The sequence below is a fragment of the Ovis canadensis genome, chromosome 5 (assembly GCF_042477335.2).
Source record: "Ovis canadensis isolate MfBH-ARS-UI-01 breed Bighorn chromosome 5, ARS-UI_OviCan_v2, whole genome shotgun sequence".
NCBI classification, from domain to species: domain Eukaryota; kingdom Metazoa; phylum Chordata; class Mammalia; order Artiodactyla; family Bovidae; genus Ovis; species Ovis canadensis.
In genome coordinates, this window is record NC_091249.1 from 110,552,024 (window position 1) to 110,561,784 (window position 9,761).

Genomic DNA, 9,761 nt, shown 5'->3' on the forward strand with positions numbered 1-9,761 from the left:
TGACTGCAACCTACCAGGCTCCTCTGTCCATGGGATTTGCCAGGCAAGAGTACTGGAGTGGAGTGCCATTGCCTTCTCCAAATATATATTTAGATGTTAGAATGAGGGCATTCCCAATGGCTCTGGTAAAAGGTTCTAACAAAGGTAGATTTTGAATGTTAATTTCACTCTATTAGTAACATAACAGATGACCCCAAGTGAATTGTTTTTTTTAATTGCTGTTGGCTGGTACCATTTTGGAACACTTGTATAATACTGTGAGAAATAGACAAGTCCATTTTATTGATTTGTCATAACTATAATAACTTAGAGTCAAAAAATAATTTTGGCAAATACTGTACCCCAGTTTGTCCTTCTGTTTAGGTCAACATTCAGAAAACTAAGATCATGGCATCTGGCCCCATCACTTCATGGGAAATAGATGGGGAAACAGTGGCTGACTTTATTTTGGGGGATTCCAAAATCACTGATGATGGTGACTGCATCCATGAAATTAAAAGACGCTTACTCCTTGGAAAGAAAGTTATGATGAACCTAGACAGCATATTAAAAAGCAGAGACATTACTTTGCCAACAAAAGTCCGTCTACTCAAGGCTATGGTTTTTCCAGTAGTCATGTATGGACGTTAGAGTTGGACTATAAAGAAAGCTGAGTGCCAAAGAATTGATGCTTTTGAACTGTGGTGTTGGAGAAGACTCTCGAGAGTCCCTTGGACTGCAAGGAGATCCAATCAGTCCATCCTAAAGGAGATCAGTCCTGCATGTTCATTGGAAGGACTGATGTTGAAGCTGAAACTCCAAAACTTTGGCCACCTGATGCGAAGAGCTGACTCATTTGAAAAGACCCTGATGCTGGGAAAGATTGAAGGCAGGAGGAGAAGGGGACAACAGAGGATGAGATGGTTGGATGGCATCACTGACTCAATGGACATGAGTTTGAGTAAACTCCAGAAGTTGGTGATGGACAGGGAGGCCAGGCCCATGGCCTGGCAGTCCATGGGGTTGAAAAGAGTCGGACATGACTGAGCGACTGAACTGAACTGAATTTATGTCATGGATGATGATAGCTGCTTGAATTCTCTGATTATGTTAGTCTTAGCCTAAACCCCTCTCTTTTTTTCAACAATTTTTATTTTAAGTCTTTAAAAATTATATTAATATTCATATTGCTTTAGTCAGTAGAATATAAGTATCATCTAATCTTTCTTTTGATTTTGTGTGTTCCAGGCCTTCAGAGCTATGTTTGTCAACATCAGTGATTTTAGAGAGAATGACAGACGTCGAGGATTCAGATGACAAGTACTGGACATGTGCTGATCAAGACAAGCATCTTGATTTTTGTCTTGTAAGTTGGTTTTTAAAATATTACTTCTTAATAGCAGTTTTGTTGATTTGATTCTTTCCAGGAAGATATTTTAAAGCTCCCATTCATTAAGAATTCTGACTAAAGTCTGTGTCTTATTATAGAAACCAAACATGATTAAACTGTCACTATTTTAGTTCCATTTTACTAAAATGATTTTTTAATAAATTAAAACAAGTATAAGTATTAGGCAGGGTCTATAAAGACTCCTAAATTTAAATAAAATTCATCTATATGCATTTATCAGGCTATAACATAAAAAGCTCTTTTGTGGGGAAAAAATCATTAATATTGTTAATAATAAACCAGCCAAATTTGTTTAGAGATTATATGTAGTAAAAAATATAATGCACCAAAGTTATATGGCATCTGGACCATGTCTAGCTAGAATTTTCAGGGTTCAGGACTTATGCAATTTCTACCCATGTCAAAATGAGATACATTTGCTTTTTATGTTGCATAAAGAGAAATCCTTGGTTAATGTTTGGAATCAAAGTTCATATACATCTTCCAATATCACTTGGTCCTCTCTGGATCTTGTTCTGCCTTCATATCTGCCTGTCTCAGCTGGATCTGAAATTGTCTTGAAGTCAATGACTTCTGCATATGAAGGAAGCAGAACTGAACCTTTGATCATCCGTATTCACCCTCAAAACAGGAAGAGATTAAAAGAGAAGAGGGGTCACACAACTTTCCGAGAGAAAAGATTTTTAAAATTCCAAAAATATGTTTAAAAATTTAAAATAAAACAGCCTGGTTCTGTTGAATAGGTTCATTGTTACCATTCTAAGATCATTACTGAAAAAGTATTGAACCAAAAGCATTTTTAATGCCTTTTTATTGCTAATTCATGTTGAATCACCTAAAAGAAAAGCCTCAAAATGATCTCCTTTCCTGCCTGCCCAGGAAATACCTGGGTTGAAGAAAAATCAACCTCATCAATAAACATATGTTTCCATGTGCCAACACAAGGGTGGCAAACTATTAGATTCTCTCAAACCTGTACAAAAACAACAAAGTTAACAACCCACTGAGCCTCCTAGCAGTCTGTTTCCCACAGTGGAGTTCTTTCATTGACAAGAAGCTATGATTTGTGCTACCAAAAAATGTCAGCTCCTAATTTAGATGAAGCTGAGATGAATTATACATAGAAGCAGTGTGGTCTATGGTGAATGAGGAATCTCAACAAATTGAACAAGGCTGACATGCTGAGTGCTTTGAACATATCAGTCATTATCCATCTGCCTCAATTTAAATGTTCAAACAGCATGGATGTGCAAAGAACTAATTATTAATATATGCCCGTAAACTGTTTTGAACTTCTCTTAGGAAAGAAACATCAAACTAGGAGAAAACATTCCTATTTGTCTATGACATTATTTTGCTTTCTTTGGGGCCACACTATGGTACTCCTCCTCCACTTGTCCTGGCTCCCTGAGTCCCTGTTGCCTCACTGTTCCAGTCTGATTTATTTTCTAAATGGTCATTTCTAATGATTTTCTGGTCATCTAATAAGTTTTGTATTATTCCCCATCTAGAAAACTAACAAGAGTGAGTTGGATGCATGTGTGTTGCCAGAGGTATGCACAGTGGTAGCTGCATTGTTATTACACTTATTTCAAGTAGTAAGAAAGCTCCAGTTAAGGAGAGCACAGTTACTTTTCTTTTCAGAAACATAGATTAGATGGGAAAGAATTGGGCTAGTTCCCTGACCCTAACTGCCATTAAAATTATATCCTGATAAATTCCTCAATATATGAAATCTTAAACTCTAACAAAGAAATCTAAGCACAGGCTAGGGTGGGGGCCTACGAATAGAAAAAAGAAGTGACATAGAATAATATAAAACCATGAGACAGACAGTGATGGATAGTGTATCCAAGAATAGGTGTAGCCAAGTATTGCAGACGTCTTAAGTTCGAAGTGAAGGAACCACTGAGCTAGAATAGCAGTTAGGTGAAATCCAAAGTTCATAGAGCCAAAGGGAATTGAGGTCACCTGTCAAACGGAATGATACTGAGAGTCATGCCAGGAATTCTAGACTCACATGAACCCCACTGTCTCACACACACATCATCCTGGTAACAGAACAGCAAATACAAGTAAAGAGTAAATGTGGTCTGTCCTACAAAAAGGCATCATCTTCCCTGGGAAAGCAACTGAAATACAGACTTTGGGTACTGTAAATCTACAGTAACCAAAAGGTCCATCTTACATGTATCATCAAGCAAAATAAATAGGACTTTATATGGTACAACTTTCATATGAAGAAATACAGCTAAGACCTGCGATAATATGACCCCACTACACATGAAATGTGAGCCTACACCTGCATTCTGAACGTGTTTCCCTCAGTAGTCTTTGTGGGAACATTGTATGAGGGAAGAGAAGCCATTAGAATTGACATTATTGAACAGATTCCAGTAGCAAACTCTTTTTAAAAACTAAACCATAACCAGGGACTTAGTCTGAACCACAGAAGAAAAATAAGACAAACAAAATTTTCATAAACCAGAGTCTGCTAGTCTTGGACATTTTGCAAATGGAAAATTCTACATTATGTTAAATTTTAAGTTGCTTATTTAAGGTTGATATTTTACATCTTGAATTTACACTGCCATCATTTCATAAATATCAAAGCAAATCTGTTTAAGCTTTTTTTTCTTCCCTAATCCTCATACCAAAGCTGAAAGCTGAGTAGGAAAAACCAATCTAGCCTACTATAGGTGAATGAATTTATTCTCACCCGTGTCTCAATATGGAATGTCAGAATTGTGAAGAGGGGTTGGGGGAGAATAGATCTAAAAATAATAGTGTACAATGTGTATCTGTTGATCTGGTCAAGAAGGACCGGCAGCTAATCATTAAGGCTTCCCGCCACCCATAATTGAAGATATTGAAGTAGCCTAGTTTTGAGTACTCTCAGCCATCGCAAAAACCCCTGGAATGCCACAGCTGTCGCTGTTTTGGCACAGGCAGTATTGTTTCTTCTCCTTCCAGGCCCACACATCTCCTTTGCCTCCCTCAGTTATTTTTACAAGCCACCAGCCCTTCCAGCAGCTTTCCCTGCTGTGTCTGGGGTGCAGTCCTTTAGAGATTTCCTTCCTAATTTGTTTATACTTCACTGAGAATAAGCTAAAATCTACTGGATCAGAGAAGAAGTATCCTTTCATCATTATCATTATTGTTAAGATAATACAAAAGAGACTCTAAGGCATGACCTCCATGCATAGCCATACGGCTCACACTGCACACCACACAACTTCATGGGACAACGTTCACACAAACTGTGATGTGAACGGTGCCTCCAGATGTAAAATGCAGTGGTTCCGTTCTATATGTCCGTAGAAGTGTAGAGAGTTTAAAAATCTGATAAAACTGAGTCTCCCTTCTCAAATATCCTCCTACTATATTTTTCTCAGTGAGGTGCATAAATCACTCTTGCAGTTCATTTTACTTTATTTTTACTTTCCAGCCTTACCCCATGACATGTGGGATCTAAGTTCCCTGATTAGGGATTGATTGAACCTGCACCCTCTACATTGGAAGGCAGAGTCTTAACCCCTGGACCCACCAGGGAAGTCCTTCAATCACTCTTTATTTTCAAGTTGAACAGAATACAATTTCCATATTCTTTTATGATATCAATAACCTCAGATATGCAGATGACACCACCCTTAGGCAGAAAGCAAAGAGGAACTAAAGAGCCTCTTGATGAAAGTGAAAGAAGAGAGAAAAAGTTGGCTTAAAACTCATTCAAAAAACTAAGATCATGGCATCTGGTCCCATCACTTCATGGCAAACAGACGGAAAAACAATGGAAATAGTGACAGATTTTATTTTCTTGGGCTCCAAAATCACTGCAGATGGTGACTGCAGCCATGAGAGTAAAATACGCTTGCTCCTTAGAAGAAAAGCTATTACAAACCTAGACAGCATATTAAAAAGCAGAGACATTCCTTTGCCAACAAAGGTCCATCTTGTCAAAGCTATGGTTTTTCCCGTAGTCATGTATGGATGTGAGCTGGACTATAAAGAAAGCTGAGCACTGAAGAATTGATGCTTTTGAACTGTGGTGTTGCAGAAGATTCTTGAGAGTCCCTTGGACTGCAAGGAGATCAAACCAGTCTGTCCTAAAGATCAGTCTTGAATATTCATTGGAAGGACTGATGCTAAAGCTGAAGCTCCAATACTTTGGCCACCTGAGGCAAAGAGCTGACTCATTGGAAAAAACCTTGATGCTGGGAAAGATTGAAGGCAGGAGGAAAAGGGGACAACAGAGGATGAGATGGTTGGATGGCATCACTGACTCAGTGAACATGAGTTTGAGTAAACTCCGGGAGTTGGTGATGGACAGGGAGGCCTGGTGTGCTGCAGTCCATGGGGTCGCAAAGAGTCAGACCCAACTAAGCAACTGAACTGAACTGAACTGAACTTTTAGCCAGGCACTCATGTCATCTCTAGACCTCACTTTGTTATTTGTGTGGCAGATATGCCAGGAGCCTTTCATATGCCAGCTTTCCTCTTCTTTCTAGGTACACAGCTAGACTACATGTCCCAGCCTCCCTTGCAATTCAAGGTGGCCACGTGGATGAACTGCTGTCGCTGGAATGTGTGCAGGAGTGACGTGTGCCTTGGAGGACTATCTCATGAAAACTCCCCAGATCCGTCCATCTATGTTCTTTCTTCTCCTGTCTGGCTAGGAAAGAGATGACCCTTGGGGAGACGACAGCCCTGCTTAATGAACACAAACCTGCGCACCTTCTCAGAATGTGTTACTGTCTCGTCCTTTCCAAAGCTACCTATCACTGCCTGGGCCATTCTGCAACTGCCTTTACTGATACAGTTGATGGGTTCTCCAAGCTGGATGGAGACCCAGAAGAAGCCCCAGGCTTCCCACATGACCGTCGTGGCCTACTCATCCTACCTATTATGATCCTCTTCACTTTTGCATAATATGCCCCGCTATATCTTCAGTGACTGGCTCCCTGAGAGGTCCTGCCCAGCTGACCATACAGACCAAAAGGGTGAGCCCTGTAGCGTGAAACTTGACTGTGAGAAGCATGAAACAGAAAGACCAACCTTGGTGGGTTAAGTGGCTCCTCACCTAGAGAAGCCCTCTCTGCTGGGCCCCTGTTCTTCTAGCACGTCTTAGGAAATGTCCATAGGGGGCTTTTGTGCTTCTCTTCACCCCTTTTCCTTCTCCTGGACCCAGCTGCCTTATGCCTTTTCTCCTTACCCATGGTATTCAACCTTCTTTACTCTTTTTTTTTCCTGGTTTTAGACTCCCACCTTCTCCTATGGACTACTTTTACTCCAGAGTTGAGGATACTCCAATCCATGTACATTTCAGGAAGAGAATTTTCATCATAGAGGCAAGTGTATTGTGACATAGTATGTCTGGTTATCTCTTTCCCTTTGTTTGAAGAGTCAATCTGGTTAGCAGTAAAATGATAGAGAATATGTTTATCTTACACAGACTATTTGAAGTAGGAAGAATGTGATGACAACTCTGGGTCAATAGCTCTAAAAACATGACCTTTAAATGAACAAAAATTCCACTGTTGTGAGAAGGGAATGAATTTAGTCAAAAGAACAGGGATATAGAGCACTGTGCTACACACCTGATTCTGCAAAAGAATCAAGACAGAACATTCTAAGAAAAAAGGCTGAACTTTCTAAAAAGGACCCCAGGCAGGTTTGAATCTTTATGTTACACCTTCTGCTTCTTTTCTAGGCCTTCTTTATGCCATGTTTTCTTTGGTTTTGAGCCAAGATTTAGCAACTATCTCCCCTTACTAACCATATCATTTTTGGCAAATAATTAAATTTTTTAGTTTTAACATTTCACCATAAAAATATGAACAATATTTACTTCCATGGGTTTTAGGAGGATCAAAAAAGTAATATACTTAAAATATTTCAGCATATGATCTATCACATAAGCACTCAGTAATATGTTATGTCCCTCCCTTTCCTTGCTCTTCATTTCATCTTCCTTTAGATAGCTGGAACTATGCGGCAAAAAAAAAAAAAAAAAAAAACGAAAAGAAAGGAAACTATGAATCAATGCTGAGCATGACCAGGAAAGGTAGGTCATATCTGATCTAAGGAAGTTAGACTGCTCTTGCCATGTGTATGTGAGAGTCCTAAAGCAGGAGAAGTGCCTACTGTGTGAGTAAATGGACTGCTTACAATATCAACTGCATTGGTGACTCTGGTACTTGTTAGGATATCAAATCCTGCCTTCGTGAGTTTACCCTCTTTCCCGGTCACAAAGGGAAGGATAGAATCTGATCAGGAAGTTTCTCTCTTCCTTTAAATCATTGTATATTTCTGTACTTATCTTTCGAAGACAAAGCAGACTGCCTTAAGAGAAGTCAGACAAGTAGGAAAAAAACTGTACTGCAAAATGTTTTCTCTCTATTGACAACTGAGTGGAAATTGAAATAAAGCAGAGGGTAGACAATTTAGTCAAATGAGGAGCATGATTAATGTTCTAAGCAATTACTAACCAAGCCAAAGCATGTATTTTACTATTTGTTAACAGCCCCTAGGGCTTTTGGTCCAGTTGGTTTTAACAAGCTCCAACCAGAATCCTTAAAATCACACAAAAAGCTACTTCCTGGACTAGAAACAAAAGAGCTAGGTAAATAATAAGGTAAAGGAGTTTATGATTTGTAAATTTCATATCAATTTCTGTCTCTGATTAAGCTCAATTCTCATAGACATGTCACATAGTCTCTCTGTACATTTATTTCTATCTCCATCTATAAAATGGGATCATCAAAGGAGCCTCCACTATATGATCCTGTCTCTCATCAGGCCAAAAGTCCCAAATCAATTAGTATCTAATCTGTTTCTGTAATTAATGCCCTTCATTTTCTCTCACACTCTAGTATCTAATAATCCAAATAGTGGTAAACAAGCAAATATATATGTTTATATATACAAGCATATATATATGCTTTTCAATCCAGGTATTGTGTCCACTTCAATTAATATCAATAAACACTTAATGCTTCCATTTCTTACCATGAGCAGACAAGAATATCAGATGCTACATTTAGTTTATTTAGGTCAAGCACGGTGCCAGAGAGGCCGCATTTGTAAAATCAAGCTCCCGTATCATTCAGTTAATACAGATCTATTATCTAGTCACACAGTGCTTTCTTAATCCTAGAACCACACAATTAAACACATACACTCCTTGGAGAAAAAGAAGAACAAGCAAGAGATTATAGGTCCATTAGACAAAACCCTCAGGGTGAGCTACTGGCCTCCAAGGGAAAGACATAAGCAGTCTACCCACTCTCTCTTCCACCTGACAGAGGAATTCTGACCCTAAGTTGGGTGTCTACAATTCTGAGCTTTTTAAAACTTTAGTCAAATTAAAAGCAGTCCATATGGCAGAATTTAGGAGTTTCACTTCTAACCCTTGAAAAACGATCACTATTCAATTGTCTTGTGCTCAGCAGTCTTACTTATTCTTATGCTGACACTTTCCATGTACAGAAGGTGACTCCCTTCCTTCCAGCTTACCCTAATGAATACCTCGTACAAATACTGTTTCTTTAAAAAAATCAAAGGTTCCCTATTGCTGTAAATAACTTTTTTTTTTTTTTGCTTTTTATTTTTATTTTTTGATTTTTTTTATTTTTTTTAATTTTAGTTTTTTATTTTTTAAATTTTAAAATCTTTAATTCTTACATGCATTCCCAAACATGAACCCCCCTCCCACCTCCCTCCCCATAACAACTTTCTGGGTCATCCCCATGCACCAGCCCCAAGCATGCTGCATCCTGCGTCAGACATAGACTGGCGATTCAATTCACATGATAGTATACATGTTAGAATGTCATTCTCCCAAATCATCCCACCCTCTCCCTCTCCCTCTGAGTCCAAAAGTCCGTTATACACATCTGTGTCTCTTTCCCTGTCTTGCATACAGGGTCGTCATTGCCATCTTCCTAAATTCCATATATATGTGTTAGTATACTGTATTGGTGTTTTTCTTTCTGGCTTACTTCACTCTGTATAATCGGCTCCAGTTTCATCCATCTCATCAGAACTGATTCAAATGAATTCTTTTTAACGGCTGAGTAATACTCCATTGTGTATATGTACCACAGCTTTCTTATCCATTCATCTGCTGATGGACATCTAGGTTGTTTCCATGTCCTGGCTATTATAAACAGTGCTGCAATGAACATTGGGGTACATGTGTCTCTTTCAATTCTGGTTTCCTCGGTGTGTATGCCCAGCAGTGGGATTGCTGGGTCATAAGGTAGTTCTATTTGCAATTTTTTAAGGAATCTCCACACCGTTCTCCATAGTGGCTGTACTAGTTTGCATTCCCACCAACAGTGTAGGAGGGTTCCCTTTTCTCCACACCCTC